The sequence below is a fragment of the Panthera uncia genome, chromosome C2 (assembly GCF_023721935.1).
Source record: "Panthera uncia isolate 11264 chromosome C2, Puncia_PCG_1.0, whole genome shotgun sequence".
Classification (NCBI taxonomy): Eukaryota; Metazoa; Chordata; class Mammalia; order Carnivora; family Felidae; genus Panthera; species Panthera uncia.
Genome location: NC_064810.1, coordinates 12,806,667 through 12,824,909, shown reverse-complemented (window position 1 = coordinate 12,824,909; position 18,243 = coordinate 12,806,667). Strand labels below are relative to the sequence as shown.

At 42.7% G+C, this 18,243-nt stretch overlaps 1 long non-coding RNA gene across 3 annotated transcripts in view; it reads right to left on the bottom strand.

Moving 5' to 3' along the window:
* Positions 1-18,243, bottom strand: part of LOC125920778 (uncharacterized) — a 93,579-nt gene that overhangs the window by 59,087 nt on the left and 16,249 nt on the right. For all 3 annotated transcript variants that reach the window (XR_007457190.1, XR_007457192.1, XR_007457191.1), the window contains exon 2: positions 8,056-8,245. This is a non-coding gene — a long non-coding RNA (uncharacterized LOC125920778). The remainder of the gene's footprint in view (positions 1-8,055; positions 8,246-18,243) is intronic.

Here is an 18,243-nt window from a genome sequence, read left to right as displayed (position 1 = left end):
GTGGCAACTGGATTAAACAAAAGTTCTTTTTAAAGGGACTATTTTGAAGATTATGATCATGACTTTGGAGGAACTAGGGTGATTGGCAGTGGAAGGAATCACATGTAAAATTCCTTAAATAAAAATTTATTCACTTAAAAATAATAGTCCTCTTCCCCGATACCAGAGGTGAACAGATTGTTGTTTTTATGTTTATTTTCAACTGAGCATCAGTTGAAATAACCACTTGGGTATACAGGGCCTGTATACAGTACCTAAACTACATCAAACTAAAAAGCTTCTGCACAGCAAAGGAAATAATCAACAAAGTGAAAAGGCAACCTATTGAATGGGAGAAAATATTTTCAAATCATTTGTCTGACAAGGGCTTAATAACTAAAATATATAAAGAACTCACACAACTCAATAGCAATAAACCAAACCATCCGATTTAAAAACGGGTGAAGGATCTGAATAGACATTTTCCCCAAGAAGACATCCAGATGGCCAACAGACACATGAAAGGATGTTCAACATCATTCATCGTCAGGGAAATGCAAATCAAAATCACAACGAGATATCACCTCGCACCTGTCAGGATGGCTAATATCAAAAAGACAAGAAATAACAATTGTTGGTGAGGATGTAGAGAAAAGGGTACCCTCGTATACTGTTGTTAGGAATGCAAGCTGGTGCAGCTATGGTGGAAAACAGTATGGCAGTTCCTCAAAAAATCAAAAATAGAGGGGTGCTGGGCTCAGTCAGTAGAGCATGCAGCTCTTGATCTTGGGGTTGTGAGTTCAAGCCCCACATTGGATGTAGAGCTTACTTTAAAAAAATTAAAAAATAGGGGCACTTAGGTGGTTCAGTTGGTTGAGCGTCCAACTTTGGCTCAGGTCATGATCTCGTGGTTTGTGGGCTTGATCCCCACATGGGGCTCACTGCTGTCAGCTTGTCAGCACAGAGCCTGCTTCGGATCCTCTGTCCCCCTTTCTCTGCCCCTCCTCCACTTGCACTCTTCCAAAAATAAATAAATATTTTTTAAAAATTTAAAAATAAAACTAATATATCATGTGATTCCACTTCTGGGTATTTATTCTAAGAAAATAAAAACATCAATTTGAAAAAATATATGCATTCCCACGTTCATTCGCTGCAGCATTATTTACAATAGTCAAGACGTGGAAACAACCTAAGTGTCCATTGATGGATGACTGGATAAACAGGATGTGGTATACAATGAAATCCTGCTATCTGTGACAACATGGATGGACCTTGAGGGCATTAAGCTAAGAGAAATAAATCAGACAGAGGACAAATAATCATATAATCTCACCATATAACCCATTTATGTGTAGGGGAACTTGGCTGGCTCAGTCAGAAAAGCATGCGACTCTTGATCTCAGGGTCATGAGTTCGAGCTCTATGTGTAGAGATTACTTAAATAAATAAAACTTTAAAAAATCCATATATATGTGGAATCTAAAAAACAAAACAAACAAGAAACCAAGCTTATAGATACAGAGAACAGATTGTAAATGCTGGGGGGGGACAGGTGGGTCAGGGGAGGAATGGGTGAAGAAGGACAAAAGGTACAATCTTCCAGCTATAAAATAAATATGTCCTGGGGATGTAAGGTGCCACATGGTGACTATAGTTAATAATACTGTGTTTCGTATTTGAAAGTTGCTAAGAGAGTAGAGCTTTAAAGTCTTCATCATAAGAAAGAAAAGAAAAAAAAATTATAACCACATTTGGTGAGAGATGTTAAGTAGAAACGTAGTGATCATTTCACAATATATACAAGTATGGAATCATTATGTCATATACCTGAAACAAATATAATGTTATATGCCAATTATACCTTAGTAACTTTTTAAAAAAAATATGTACTTATAATAGTAGAATCACACACACAGTGTGAAATGCTCACACAATGACAGTTACCCAGAAACTGAGAGCATGTGAAGAAATATTTGATTCAAATCTCCAATCTCCCTTCTACTCCAGGGCATAGACTTATTGATGGGAATAGTAGGCAAAAATCTCCTTCATGATGTAAATTTATATTCTTTCATTCTTTCTATCTTTGCCCCTGTCCCCAATATGCATATATAATTAAGTTCATGTAAGTTATACATAAATGTATGTTGGAAGTGATCCTACATTAAGAGTGATGGCTGAGGCTACTGTCAGATTTGACTAAACAAATTGCCCGAGACTAGGGGGCGCTTTATTTACTTATAATTTTTTTAAATATTTATTTGGGGGAGGGGGAGACAGAGCGTGAGTGGGGGAGGGGCAGAGAGAACAGGAGACACAGAATCTGAAGTAAGCTCCAGGTTCCAAGCTGTCAGCACAGAGCCTGAAGCAGGGCTCAAACTCATGAACTGTGAGATCATGACCTAAGCCAAAGTTGGATGCTTAACTGACTGAGCCACCCAGGCGCCCCTAGGGGGGTGCTTTAAAGTGGCCTGATCTTGCAGTACGAGGCCTCTTCATAACTCTCCCCAAGGGGGGTCATCAATTATTTGAGTTTGGGTAGAAATGTGTAAGAGACTACTCTGATCTTGGCATAAAAAAATGCGAGCAAATGTAGATCCATGGAATCTGTCCTACAAACTGCAGACTGGACTCTGTAACCATTGGTCTAAGTGCTTCCAAAGACTCAAGATCTTCTAGGGAATAGAAGCTCTATAATTTCATTTAACTACCCAAACAATTATAAATGTGGTCTACTTTTATTATTTATTTTAATGTTTGTTTATTTTTGAGAGAGACAGAGTGTGAGCCGGGGACAGTCAGAAAGAGAGGGAGACACAGAATCCAAAGTAGGCTCTAGGCTCTAAGCTGTCAGCACAGAGCCTGACATGGGGCTCGAACACACAAACTGCTAGATCATGACCTGAGTCGAAGTCTGATGCTTAGCCGACTGAGCCACCCAGGTGCCCCAAATATAATCTACTTTTAGCATATAAAAGTGTTTATAGAGGTGAAAAAATAATTATGCTTATAGTAAAAAATTATATCCTTAACATTTCTTTTCATAACACTGGCAGAAAGACTTTTCAAATTGAGTTTAGCTGTGATTCTTTTTTTTTTTTTTTTTTGAGTTTAGCTGTGATTCTTAACAGCCAGTCAGTCTTTATGGGATGTATATCTCAAATGAGACATAAAATACACATATGATGATACATATGTTCATTGGGAAGAGGCAGCTTCACTTCTGTTAGCTTTCCTGAATCCTGAGTCTAATGAAAATTTCAAATGTAGTTTTGTGCACAACAAAAGAGAATGGAAAAAAATTTTTTAATGTCTATTTTTTAAAGAGAGTGTGTGTACATGTGCGTGAGCCGGGGAGGGGCAGAGAGAGGGGGGGACAGAGGATCTGAAGTGGGTGCTGTGCTGACAACAGAGAGCCCGATGCAGGGCTCAAACTCTCAAACTGTGAGATCATGACCTGAGCCTGAGCTGAAGTCAGACGCTTAACTGACTGAGCCTTCCAGGCGCCCTGAGAATGGAAATTTCTGATAAAATCTCCTGTTATGTTTCTTCTCAAACATCTTTGAATTAAGCTAAATTTTATTTTATTTTTTAAGCAGTTCCGAAGTTATCATCAGAAATGTAATTTAAGTCTGGTAAGGTTTATATAATATGAACATGAAACTGGTAGCCAGCCTCTAAGATGTTCGCTATTGACCCCTGCCTCCTGGTGTCCACACCCTTGCACAGGTGTCCACCCTCCTAGCTTGAACCTGGGTTGGCCTGTGGGACCAGTAGGATGCTGTGAAAAGTGGTGGTGTGTGGCTTCCAAGGCTGGGTCATAACAGACATGGTGGCTCTCCTGGATCACTCATGCTGAGGGGAGTGGTTGCCATCCTCTGAGGATGCTCAAGCAGCCCCATGGAAAGGCTCATGCAGGGAGTAACTGAAGCCTCCCACCAACCTGCAGGCAAGTGAGGGAGCCATGACCCAGGCACATCCTTCAGCCCCAGTTGAGCCTTCAGATAATAGCAGCCCAGCCAATGTCTAACTACAACCTCAGGAGTAGCCTTAAGCTAGAATTACTGAACCATACCACTTCTGAAATCTACAGCCATAGAAATGATCAGAGATAATAAATGATTATTGCTGTGTAAAGACACTATGCGTGGGGTGATTTGTTCACAGCAATGAACAATACAGGAACATGATTTTATTTCAAACATCAGTTATATGGCGGCAAAACTAATCATGCATGATATCCATTCCTGTGGTTTATAATTGATACGCTTCTTTCACTTTTATTCTTTAGTCATATTAGTGCCTAGATACATCTGCAGACATTAAAAACTGAGTATCATTATAAAAATATTTTTTTCAGTCCACGATTTCAATTTGGCAATTGTTTTTTTAAGATTTTAATTTTTTAATTTTTTATTTTTATTTATTATTATTTTTTAACATTTATTTATTTTTGAGACAGAGAGAGACAGAGCATGAATGGGGGAGGGGCAGAGAGAGAGGGAGACAGAATCCAAAGCAGGCTCCAGGCTCTGAGCTGTCAGCACAGAGCCCGACGCGGGGCTCAAACCCACAGACCGCGAGATCATGACCTGGGCCGAAGTCGGCCGCTCAACCGACTAAGCCACCCAGGTGCCCCAAATTTTTTTATTTTTAAAAAGAGAGCAAATGGAGAAGGGGCAGAGAGCGAGAGAGAATCTCAAGCAGGCTCTGTGCTGAGCTCGAATTCATGACCATGAGATTACAACCTGAGCTGAAATCAAGAGTCAGATGCCCAACTGACTGCACCACCCAGGCTCCCCTAAAGACTTTATTATTTTTTTTTATTATTTAAAAAAAATTTTTTTTAATGTTTATTTATTTTTGAGAGAAGCAGAGACAGAATGCGAGTGGGTTAGGGACAGAGAGAGGGAGACACAGAATCCGAAGCAGGCTCCAGGCTCTGAGCTGTCAGCAGAGAGCCCGACGTGGGGCTCGAACTCACGAGCTGTGAGATCATGACCTGAGCCAAAGTCGGATGCTCAACCGACTGAGCCACCCACGCGCCCCAAGACTTTATTTTTTATTTTATTTTATTTTATTAAAAAAAATTTTTTTTTCAACATTTATTTATTTTTGGGACAGAGAGAGACAGAGCATGAACGGGGGAGGGGCAGAGAGAGAGGGAGACACAGAATTGGAAACAGGCTCCAGGCTCTGAGCCATCAGCCCAGAGCCTGACGCGGGGCTCGAACTCACGGACTGCGAGATCATGACCTGGCTGAAGTCGGACGCCCAACCGACTGCGCCACCCAGGCGCCCCAAGACTTTATTTTTTAAAGTAGCCTCTACACCTAACATGGGGCTATTAAAATAAATATATAAAAGTAGACCACATTTGTAATTGTCTGGGTAGTTAAATTCATGTGCCAGCCCCTGAATTTGGCAATTGTAAACATTTATAGTCATGAGGTATTCAATCTATGATCAAATGTGAAGGTATTTTTTGAATCTAAAGGAGTAAAAATTGATTTCGTACCTGTTACGGGCAAGGTACTGTCATAAAACAAAGGTGAGTGAGATGTGGCTGCTGTCTTCAAAGAATAGATTCTAGTAGGAAAATTAAGACACATGTAGTACACAGACCCACACTTTGATGGCTAAATGCCATTCCCAATGAAGAGGAACCCAGGATTCTTTGAGAAAGACCAAACAGGGAATGTAGGAGAGGAGGGACATTTCTACCACAGAAAGCAAGATCAAAGAGCAGTGGGGTCCTGTCATGAAAACTCAGAACCAACTTGAAGGAATTGCCATGGGTCTAAGGGAGCATCAAAACCAATAATGCACTGATGGTGAATGGATAAACAAAATGTGGTATATACGTATACACAGGAATATTATTCAGTCTTTTTTTTTTTTAATTTTTTTAACGTTTATTTATTTTTGAGACAGAGAGAGACAGAGCATGAACGGGGGAGAGTCAGAGAGAGGGAGACACAGAATCTGAAACAGGCTCCAGGCCCTGAGCTGTCAGCACAGAGCCCGACGCGGGGCTCGAACTCACGGATGGCGAGATCATGACCTGAGCCGAAGTCGGCCGCTTAACCGACTGAGCCACCCAGGCGCCCCTATTATTCAGTCTTTAAGAGGAAGGAAGTTCTGACACATGCTACAACATGGATGGACCTTACGCTAAGTGAAATCAGCCAGTCATAAAAAGACAAATACCGTATGATTCCACTTTCAGGAGATGCCCAGAGAAGCCAGATTCACAGAGGCAGAAAGTAGAAGGGTGGGTACCCCAGGGACTGGGGGAGGGGAATGGGGAGTTCTTGTGTAATGGGTATACTGTTTTGGTTTAGAATGATGAGAAAGTTCTGGAGACGGATGGCGGTGACAGTTACATAACAATGTGAATGTATTTAATGCCACTGAAGTGTACACTTCAAAATGGTAAATTTATGTTATGTATATTTTACTGCAATTAAAAGGAAGAGAATACTTAGAAATGATTATAGCCAGGAAAGATGTTCTCTTAATCTAATACATACACTGTAAGGGCAAAAAAATAAATTAAATAAATAAATAAATAAATAAGAATAATGACTACAACTGATTGAAGCAGTGGGTTATATAAAAAACCCAGAGCAGAAGGTAAATATGAGTGAACAGAAGTCAGGTAAACTTACGCTCACTTCCAGAGGCAAAGATAAGGGAATGAAATTGCACTATGTGTTTTCTCCAACACCACAGGCAGTTAGCTCACTCCTAACACTATCTACCTGCAGACTGTGTCACATCCCACAGGTTAAGGGCTCAGTCCCACTATACTCTCCCCCACCCCCGCCCCTTCGGATGCCGATTACAAGTCCAAGTTGTTACCTGTGCTTCTGGTGACCTGCCATAAATTGGAGCATCCCACGATCCCCCCTTGGGTTGAATTAACTTGCTAGAGAGGCTCACAGAACTAGCTCAGAGGAACATTTTACTCGCCAATTATTGGTTTCTTATAAGAGGGTACAACTCAGGAACCATCAGATGGAAGAGATGTGTAGGGCAAGGTACGTGGGAAAGGGTGTGGAGCTTCCATGACCTCACTGAGAACTCTGCTCTCCTAGCACCTCCCCTTATTCACCAACCCGGAAGTTCTCTGAACCCCGTCCTTTTGGCTTTTTACGGAGGTTTCATTACATAGGCAGGATTGATGAAATCACTGGCCAATGGCAACCGATTCAACCTGTATTCTCTCTCCCTTCCTCAAAGGTCAGGGGTCAGGGCTGACATTTTCAACCTCTATTTAACCTCTATTTCCCTGGTAACTGGCCCTGATCCTTAGACGCTTTCCAAAAGTTACCTGGTTGATATAAATGCATGTGCAGCTGAGAGGGGTTTGTTATGAGTATCAAGACACTTTATCGCTATCGTCACTTCAGAAATTCCAAGGGCTTTTGGAGCTCTGGGCTATAGATGGGGACAAAGACCAAATATGTATTTACTGGACATCACAGTATCACAGACATCTTCGAGGAGAAGTGATAGGGCGTTCAGGCAGAGCAAGCAGCCAAGGGAAGGGTTTGAGGTGGGACAGCGATGGTGTAGCAGAAGAGCAGCACAAGGCCCACTTGGCTAGAAGCCGGAGAGCGTGGTTCTTGAGTAAGAGATGGGGCAAAGGGCTGGCCGGCGGGAAGGCAGGACATGGGACACGGGAGGGCCCTGTGATATGTGTGGACTTACTGCTGAAGGAAGCCAGTGGGGCTGCTGGGCAGAAAGAAAATGTTATAAACTTGAAAAAATAAAAATCAAGTGTCAATGAAAATGGGAGGAATCACACACTCTCACACAGCTGCAGTTGTATGACCGAGTTCATTCAGTCTGGAGGGAAGTGTCTCAGAACACAGAGACATTAAGTGTGTGCCTGCCCAGCGGGCAGCAAGTCCATGTTTACTCAGGGACACAAAGAAACACGCATGAGAAGGTACATCTGGTAGCAAAGCGCATAGTCAGGGTTCTTCGGAGAAACAGAACCAAGATGCACATACGCCTGTGTGCGTGCATATGTGTATACCTGTACAAAATACAGAATCAGCTCACCTGATTATGGAGGCTGAGAAATCCCAAGATCTGCAGCTGGCAAGCTGGGGAACCAGGAGAACTCATCTAAGTTCCAGTCAGAGGATAGGAAGAGACGGATGCTCTGATTCAAAGGGTCAGGCAGGAGACGTTCCCTCTTATTCAATCTTTTTATTCTATTCACGTCTTCAGTTGATTGCATGAGTCCCACCTATACCGGGAGGACAATCTGCTTTACTCAGTTTACACATTCAAATGTTATTCTCACAAGAAAAGAACAGCCTTACAGGTGGTCAGAATGAAGTTTGACAACATGTCTGCACCCCCCCCACCCCCCGCATGGCCTACTCAAGCTGACACATAAAGTTAACTATCATAAGAAGTATTGGTAGCAACATAGGTGCTCAGCCCAAGGGGATTTATAATTAAAGTGTAGTAAATGGAAAGCATAAAATGTACTGCTGACCAGTTGCAAGCAATGAAATTGTCTCATATCACCATATGGATAAAACAGAAAAAAACGATCAGTATCAGGTAACAAGGTAAAAAACAAAACAAAAGAAACAAACTTATTTTTATTGAGACTCTAGAATGAGACCTAAAAAATCTCCCCCATCAAAAAACCCCCAAATCATAAACTCATTGTGATATTCAACAAAAAGAGAAAGTTCCTTCCCCTAAAACAATGCATTTGCCACCACTGATGGTAGCCAGCGCTATAACTCCTTACTTGGAAAATGGATCATTAAAGAGAAATATGTGAACATTTATTTTACCTTTCCTACAGAAACTGTATTTCAGGATGACCAAATGGGCCTGAGGGATGAGAAAAGTCTCTGCTTTACAGAAGGAAACCGGTTAATTAAAAAAAAATTTTTTTTAATGTTTATTTTTGACAGACAGAGAGAGACAGAGCACGAGCGGGGGAGGGGCAGAGAGAGAGGGAGACACAGAATCCGAAGCAGGCTCCAGGCTCCGAGCTGTCAGCGCAGAGCCCGACGCGGGGCTCAAACCCACAGACCGCGAGATCATGACCTGAGCCAAAGTCTGACGCTCAACTGACTGAGCCACCCAGGCGCCCTGGAAACCGGTTAATAAATGTACAAAAGTCATGATATAAAATCCCCATTGTGCAAACTCTAATGAAAAAACTGACTCAAGCAATATCCCTCAGCAGATGGCACACCCTTTAGGTGAAAGACTGACGGCAAACAGGGTACCAAGTGTCATGCCAGAGATTACTTGCTGGTTGACAGGGGGAAATGCAATTTTTTTTTTAATGTTATTTATTTTTGAGAGCGAGTGAGAGAGAGTGGGTGAAGGGCAGAGCGAGAGGGGGTAGGACAGAGGATCTGAAGCAGGCTCTGTGCTGAGAGCAGAGCCCGATGCAGGGCTTGAACTCACGAACTAAGAGGCACCCAGGTGCTCCGAGAAACACAATTCTACACAAGCGATCATGCTGCCAGAACTCACCAGATCCTAGCATCATTAGTAATAGGGCAGCCAGATATTCTAAGCAACCTGGTGAAGCCCACAACATCACTTTTAAATATTCTTACTAAAATATTTAACATTTTTGTTAAGTCTAAGCAGGATTCTAGATTTAAATGCCAGGTGACAGGAAGTATAGAGGACAAGTTAAATGACCACATGAGGAAGAAACCAGCCAGATTCAGAATGGCAGAGTAACTGATTTGGTTTTCTCAATCAGACAAGGATATGAAACAAAGAAAAAACTGGGAGTTGTTCTATACTAATTCTAACAAACCAACTGTACTAAAGTTTTTTTAAGGACAACTGGAGAAATTTGAATGTGGGCTAAGTGGAAGAAGATGCTAAGGAATTAATTTTCTTATGGCAACGAAGGAATTATTCTGGAAGACACTGTCCCTTAAGGTTGAGCTGCTGTGATGTTTGTAACTGACTTTAACATGCTTCAGGAGGGGCGCCTGGGTGGCTCAGTTGGTTAAGCATCCGACTCTTGATTTCAGCTCAGGTCAGGATCTCATGGTTTGTGGGATTGAGCCCTGCGTCCAGCTCTGTGCTCAGAGCACAAAGCCTGCTTGGGATTCTCTCTCTCTCTCTCTCTCTCTCTCTCTCTCTCTCTCTGCCTCTCCCCTGCTCACCCTTTGTCTCTCTCTCAAAATAAATAACCAAACATTTTTTAAAAATAAATAAAATGCTTCAATAAATTATATAAGACAAAGCATGAAGCAAAAAATGGCAAAATGGTAATTGTTCAATGTAGGTGACGGGTTCACTAAATCATTCTCTGTACTTTTCTGAATATTTAGAATTTTTCATATGTGAAAATTAGAAAGAGCCAGTGGGGCTCTTGGGAAGAAGAAATTCAGGAGCTTTAGGAATCATTTCACATATAAATGTTACATCCAAACAGAAAATGGTGGGTCTAATTCTTGCTGACATATTTATCTTTCCATTAAACCTGTCTCAGAAAGATTATTTCCTCGACGTAGTAAGACAACACAAGTTCCGGTTGTTAAGAGAAATTCTAGGTCATAACGTGGTGAAACTGGCCAGACACCCAGCGCTCTATAGTGGATTGGGAACTCCAGCTCAGGGCCCAGGAATCTTGGGTTCTCCAAAAGCCTGGGGCTTCTCACCTGGGCCTGCCTATTCTTACTGCAAAATGAGGATCTGTATCTGTTCAACCGCACAAACCTAACTTACAACCATGTGCAGTGCTCCAGCATAGGGTTAGCAGCTGCCAGGATGAAGGATGTCCCTAAGGGGCTTCCCATCCTGTAGGAAAGACAGTAGAGAGACAGGTAAAGTCCAAAAACCTGCGGGTGCTGATCAGGGTTATGAAGGCAAATAAATGAAGCACTGAACGAACAGAAAGGGAAGGACTGATTTGGGCTGGGGTACAGGGATCATCTCAAGAAAGACCAAGTCTGGAAGGACAGCAGGTTTTCTTTTTGAAGCAGAAGAGAAGACACACGGCAGGCCATGTCATGAGCAACAGAACAAAGGGGTGTCTGGGTGAGGCCAGATTAGTGGGAGCAGCAGATGAAAAACCCGAGACCAGATCGTGGCAAACCTCCAAGCAGTTCCTTTGATTCTGGTGCCCAAGGCAGCAAATGCTCGAGGGCCACAGAGGAAAACCAGGAAAGCTGGTGTTCTCAAAAGGTGATTCTGGAGAGGTAAGGAGGACCAGCTAGAGAGGAGAGAGGACAGAGGCAGGGGTCATTAACCTTTTTTGTGCCATGGGCTCCTGCTCAGGATAATGTCCCTAGGTGCTGCTGTGGTCTGAGTGTTTGGTCCCTCACAAATTCACATGTTGAATTCCTAACACCCAGTGTGGTGATAATTAGGACGTGAGGTCTCTGAGGCGGTGCTCAGTCAGGAGAGTGGAGCCCCACGAGTGGGATTAGTGCTCTTCTAAAACAGACCCCACAGAGCTCCCTGCCCCTTCCACATATGGGGACGCAGCCGGAAGCAGCAGTCTGCAACTCACTAGAACACTACCAGGCCGGCCCCCTGATCTGTCTTGCAGCCTCCAGGACTGTGAGAAATTAATGTCTGTTGTTTATAAATACCCAGCCTCTAGTACTTTGTTATGACAGCCTGAATGCATTAATGCATTAAGACAAGTGCAGAAAGTCAAGTGCACAGGCTGACAAAGGAAACACTGTTGAAATTCTAGCATCAAAATGTATTTAAAATTTGATATGTAATATATGTGCTTCTTTATTAATACACGGAATGACAAGATCTAGTGATGAGTCTAATAACTTAGGATTTCAAAGGAATGATGAGTGTAAATAATAGTCCGTATCAGTTGTAATGTGATACAAAAACATCTGGAATTTCCATGGGTGACAGAGACACTGGTACTGCTATGGTTTGCTGTCTCTTCATAATTTACAAGACTAATGAATTTTACTTCGAGGTTGGTGGAAATATCAACCTAACTGCTTTCCCAGCCAAGTGTAAGGCCTCCTGAGTTCTATCCAAGGACCCCTTGGAACACCAGTTAAAGACTCCTGGGACACCAGTTAAAGGCTCCTGAGCTTGAGGGTGCCCTGTTTCCCCTGAAAATAGATACAGCACTGATGGGTAAATTTTTAGGATCTTGTCAAGTTCAGGGAGAATCCATTTTCTTTACAAGGTCTGAGTTCACTGATTCTTTTGGGTGAGACGGACTAGAGCACTATATTAACTAAGGCTCTAAGTGGCTCCCCACAGGTGAGGTATTAACTATAGAGAGGAAAAAACACCTTTATAGTGGAGAACTATCCCAGATATTATAATGTTGACTACAGAGCAAGTGTCCAACATTCAAACAATAATAATAGGATACACTGAGATCACAATACTCCAGACCCAAAATGTGTAAGCAGAATAATCTCAAGGAAGCAATCAGATAAGCCCCAATTAAGGGGCCCTCTATAAAACTAGGCACTTGTCCTCTAAAAAACGTACATGTCATGACAAAGTAAGGCAGAGGAATGCTTCCAGATTATGGGAGATTCAAGAGATTTGACAATTAAATGTCTTGATTAATCCAAGACTGGAGCCAAGCTTGAAAACAAAGGTTTATAAAAGATATTATTGGGACAACTGGCAAAATATGAACATGGAAAAAAATATATATATATATATTTATTTATCTAAAAATGTTTTTTAAAGTTTATTTATTTCTTTTGAGAGAGAGAGTGTGTGAACACAGGAGGGGTAGAGAGACAGTGAGAGAGATAGAATCTGAAGCAGGCTCCATGCTATCAGCATGGAGGCCGATTCAGGGCTCGAACCCACAAACTGTGAAATCATGACCTGAGCCGCAACGAGTCAGATGCTTAACCGACTGAGCCACCTAGATGTCCCTACAATACTATTGTTTAATATATTTTCCATGTTCGGGTGGAAAATGTTTGGGTGGCTCAGTCAGTTAAGCATCCAACTCTTGATTTCAACTCAGGTTATGATCCCAGGGTCATGGGATTGAGCTTACAACGGGCTCCATGCTGTCTTGTGCTTCTCTCTCTCTCCCTCTGCCCCCTCCCCACCTTGAGTTCTCTCTCTCTCTCTCTAAAATAAAACAAACAAAACCAAACAAAAAAACCAGTATTATATTAATACTAATTTCTTGAATTAGATGATTTTTCTGAGATTATATAAGAGAATGTTTTTGTTGTTAGTATATTCTGAATTATTTAGGTGTAAAGGGTACATATTAGTGGTCTTAGTGATTCGGCAAAAATGTCTCTTTAATTAGACACATAAATATACATATATATTACATGTATATCCAGACACATATATATACATATATGGAGAGAGTGTTGATGAACAATTGTGACATAAAAATAAAAATGTTGGGGCACCTGGGTGGCTCAGTCGGTTGAGCATCTGACTTCAGCTCAGGTCATGATCTCACGGTCCGTGAGTTCGAGCCCCATGTCAGGCTCTGCGCTGACAGCTCGGAGCCTGAAGCCTGCTTCAGATTCTGTCTGTCTCTCTCTCTCTCTCTCTGCCCCTCCCCTGCTCACACTCTATCAATCTCTCTCTCAAAAATAAATAAACATTAAAAAAAAACCTTAAAATAAATAAATAAAAATGTTAACAATCGGTTGATTCTAGATAAAAGGTATAAAGAATATCGATCTATCTACCTACCTACCAACCTATTTCTTGTAAAAAAAAAAATGAAGTCTCCCTGAACTTGGCAAGATCCTATTTACCCATCAGTGCTGTATAGATAGAGCTTATCTATAGTGATATCGAGAGAGAGAGAGAGAGAGAGAGAGAGAGAGAGAGAGAGAGGAGGGAGGGACAGAGAGGGGGAGAGGGACAGAGAGAGAAGTGTAATTCAGGATAATACCAGAAGTGCTATTTCTAGGTCAAAGGTAAATACTGTGTACTTTTGTTAGATACCGCTCAATTCCCTTCATCAGGGGATGTACCATTTTGTATTCCCACCACCGTGTGTGAAAGCCTACTTCCTCACAGCCTCGCCACAGAGTAGTTTGTCAAGATTTTGAGGTTTTGTCCTGATGACAGGTGCACTGTAGCTTAAATTCGTGTCTTGTGACATGCACAGGGCTTTCATTCTTCTACCAGGTAAGTGGCTCCTGAGACCTTATTTCAGAGAAATGGCTTCCACTTAGGCTCCAGGTACTTGCTCTTCAACCCCAACCCCCCTTTCTTCCCTGTCTAGACAGATAAGCTCAGTCAGACCGTAGGAGTGGGATCCTCACTGTCATCATCATCATTATCAAATCTGCCTAGACAAGAGAGGGCACTCAACACATTTGTGCCAGTGGTACATTGGCACGGAACTGGACAGCTTCCCCTCCATCTCTTATATCTTCCACCTCAATATCCACAGCAGCCTCCTCTGGGGGGCACACAGACAACACCCTCCACATTGAGTGGTGACAAAAAGGAGGTTCAAGGAGATGAAGTGGCTTGTCCAGCCTGTAAGCGGAGAATTTAGGACTAGGGATCACACGTTTGGGTCCCTACTGAGTGCCTGTAAAGTTAGGGTACAGTCCCCAAGACTACCCTCACTTCTGACACCACTGGCAAGTCCAAGGATTCCCACAACCACCCTAAGTTCAAGAATTCACTAGAAGGACTCTCAGAACTTGCTGAAACCTGGTATACTCACTGCTATGATTTATTAAGCGAAAGGATACAGATTAAAATCAGCCAAGGGAAGAGACACAGAGGGTCCAGGAGAGTTCCACACACAAAGCCTCCAGCTGTCCTCTCCCAGTGAAGTCATGGACAGTGTCAACTCTTGGAAACAATGTGTGGCAATATGCATGGACTACTGCCAACCAGGAAAGTTTACTCAAGCCATGGTGTAGAGTTAATTTTAATTGGGCTCTGATCGTGAGGACATGGTCAGTTGCCCACATGGCTGACCTCAGTCTCCAGTGTATCCAAGGATTGAGCTGATACTGCATGACCAACACCCGCACACAAATCACATTGTTAGACCATCTGGCACACGGCCCAAGGATCCAAGTAAACAAAATCACTCTTATCAGGGAGGACCTTCTCAGAGTTTAGAGATCACCTCTTGGCTGAGGGCAAAGACGAGATCTCTCTTTGGGCAAGGTTAATTCTCTACTGCACAGCGCCCTTTCCTTGTAATCCACTATGATAAGTGGGGGTACCGGCTCATCGCCACAGAGGGCTCGGCCTCTGCACCCACACAGCTGTGATGGAGTAATCCCCCTGGCTGAGCACCAGGACTGGGGAATGGAATCCAAGAATAACAGAAGGGAGGATGGCACAGGGGAACTCAGGAGTGAACTGAATGATGGCCTTTGGCAAGAAAAAGTACAATCGATGCTGGTGACTGAGAATTTGCATCTGATACTTTTCTCTGCTCACCAAGGGTGGAAGAAAAGTGCTAGTTTGAGCCCCCTGTCTCTTGGGTCAGGCCCGGCTGGCCTCAGTATCATTCTCTGAGTGCATCCGGGACCCCTAGGTGGTGCCCATTTTCAGTTTAGGAAGCAAATTTAAAAAAACAAACAAAAAACAAAGAAACAAAAACAAGGAATCCAAAAGATTAACAAACCTCAGCCTTCTATCAAATCACATTTCCTGCTGAGGTACTGTTACAGTGAAAACTGGCTTGCAATTTGTGCAAAAGGTGTTGAGTTCGCCTCTTTATTCGCTTTTTAAATCTTAGCCGTGGGAATGTTGTGGACATTTGGAAAAATATTCCACCCCCAAATAGGACGAAGTTCAACAGAGATGAGGCCAGGGGTCACAACAGAGAGGAGAAGGAGAGGATGGGGCGACAGGGAGTTGGGAGTGAGCAGAGAAGTCTCATTCACTTTCCCTCAGAGCTTCCTCTACTGTGTTATCTGAAGGAGGACGGGAGACTTTTGCTCCCGCTCCCTGAGCCCATCCCAGCTGCTCTTTTCAGGATTTCCATTCTCTTCCAGCCTTCCCTGGAAAGGACCCCACAGCCACAGGCAGCTGTTTTATTTCTTCATAACACAGAAGCCTGGAAAGACCCAAACCCAACACCTGGGTTACCAAAGCGTTGGTGGGTGCTTATTTGGGCATAAGATTGAAATAAGACTTCTTACTCGAGACTTGCTCCTCCCTGCCCCCTTCCTCTTCCCTGTCTCATTCCCGCAAAGGAACCAGAACTTTCCTCCCAGGGATACTTTACTTATTGATTAACAAGTATTAACTGAGCATCTATTAATGCCAAGCATCGATGGGAGTGATGATGGGGAAACACAAATGATAAAAACAAACCAGAAAAATACCAGCGGGTGACCATTGCTTACAGGTGAGTAAAATAGTGTTTGGTAGAGAATGGGTGGGTGGTTTTCCCATGATCAGGAATGGTCTAAGAAGGTGACACTGAGGGGCACCTGGCTGGCTCAGTCAGAAGAACACGCAACTCTTGATCTCAGGGTCATAAGTTCGAGGCCCACATTGGTTATAGAGATTACTTAAAATAAATAAAAATTTAAAAAAAAAAGGTGACATTGAAATAAAGGCTTGAAAGACAAGAATGGGCCAGCAATGTTAAGAGCTTCTGTGGGGAAAGAAAAGGGAAAAAACCTTGACTTGATGAACCAGCCCTGACTTGCCCCGGAAGATGTGGAATCAACTAGGGTGAACTGAACTGACTGAAACATGGCTTCTACACCTTGTGGAATGAGTGAAAGAGAAGTTTATAGGGAAATTAAGAAAGCTACAGTTCTCTCCAAGAGGGGGAGAGGCAGGTTAAAGAACAGGGCTGTGGGCTGCTCTACTGAAACCCACCAAAAGTCTCCAGGGTCTTCCTACCAGATTTGCCCCAGTGGGGACCTGCATTATTTTCAGCTTAGTGAAGTGGTAATGAGCAGGGACGCTGGCATCAGATGGATAAATCTTTGAATTCTGAGTGTGTGACTTTAGGCAGAAACTTAATGAGTTGGAGCCTCAGTCTCCTCCTTTGTAAAAGGGGTATAATGAACTCCCGCACTCAGGGAGGTCAGGAGGGCTAGATGTGATGGCCCGGCACAAGGGACCACAAAGGGCAGTGCCCAGCCCTTGGGGTGGCCCAGGAGGACTGCTCAGAGGGATAAGTAGGGTTCCCTTTGGCAGCCCCAGGGACAGGGTTAGGGTCAGGGTCTAAGAAAGGAGTAAGGAATGTCTTTACAATGTGGTGGGCTCTCTTCCAGCAAACTCCTGGCAAAGGCCAAAGGGCACTATCTCACGCTGCTGTTACATAACTGGTTATATAACTGCTTATGGGGAAACATAATTCTACTGAAGGCTGCGATTTAACAGCACCATTTGTAATTGTTTTAAAACACATCATTTCCCCACACCAACATGGAAACAGCCAGCAAAACAGGCAATGCAGGTGGCTTGTGACCATGTGTAAGGTTCGGATTTCTAGGGATTGTCAACATAAACTGAAAGAAAAAGGCAAAAGTAAGCCCATCTTGTTTTGGGACACAGTAGATCAGAATTCCAGTCCTGCTTGGGTAGCCTTGGGCAAGTTGCTTAACCCTTGCTACTCAAAGTGTGGTCCATGTGCCAGCAGTAGAAGGATACTTGGGAGCTTGGTGGCAATGCACAATTTCAGGCTCCACCCTAGATCTGCTGATTCAGAGCTTGCATTATTAACCAGATCTCTAGGTGATTTTAGGCGCGTGAGAACTGGGGAAGCATTCGTTATACTGCATACCTGAAATACAATATTGTATTTTAACTGAAAGTATTATTATTGTTATATCTTTTAAGTAAGCTCTATGCCCAACGTGGGACTTGAAATCATGACCCTGAGATCAAGAGTCATATGCTTTACTGTTGGACCCAGCCAGGTGCCCCTTAACTAACTGGAATTAAAACGGAAACTTAAAAAGTCAAAAAAAAAAAAAAAGAACTGGGGAAGCATTTAACATCCCTGAGAGTCACTCTCCTAAGACAGGGGCCAAAGTGGCTTTTAAACAAATTAAATATAAGTATAAACAGCTTTTTTTTCTAATTTGCTAAATCATTCTCACCAATTTATTCTTCCCAACAAGTTTTCAAATCCTTTGTAAGCACTCTGCCAAAAAAGGAAACCATTGGAATTCTCATTAGAATTGCATTAAAAATATAAAATAATTTGAGAATTGATATCTTTATAATATTTTCCTATCCAGGAACATGGGCTGTCTCTATACTCAGTCTTTTTATTTTTTATTCAAGTATAGTTAATATGAAGTGTTCTAT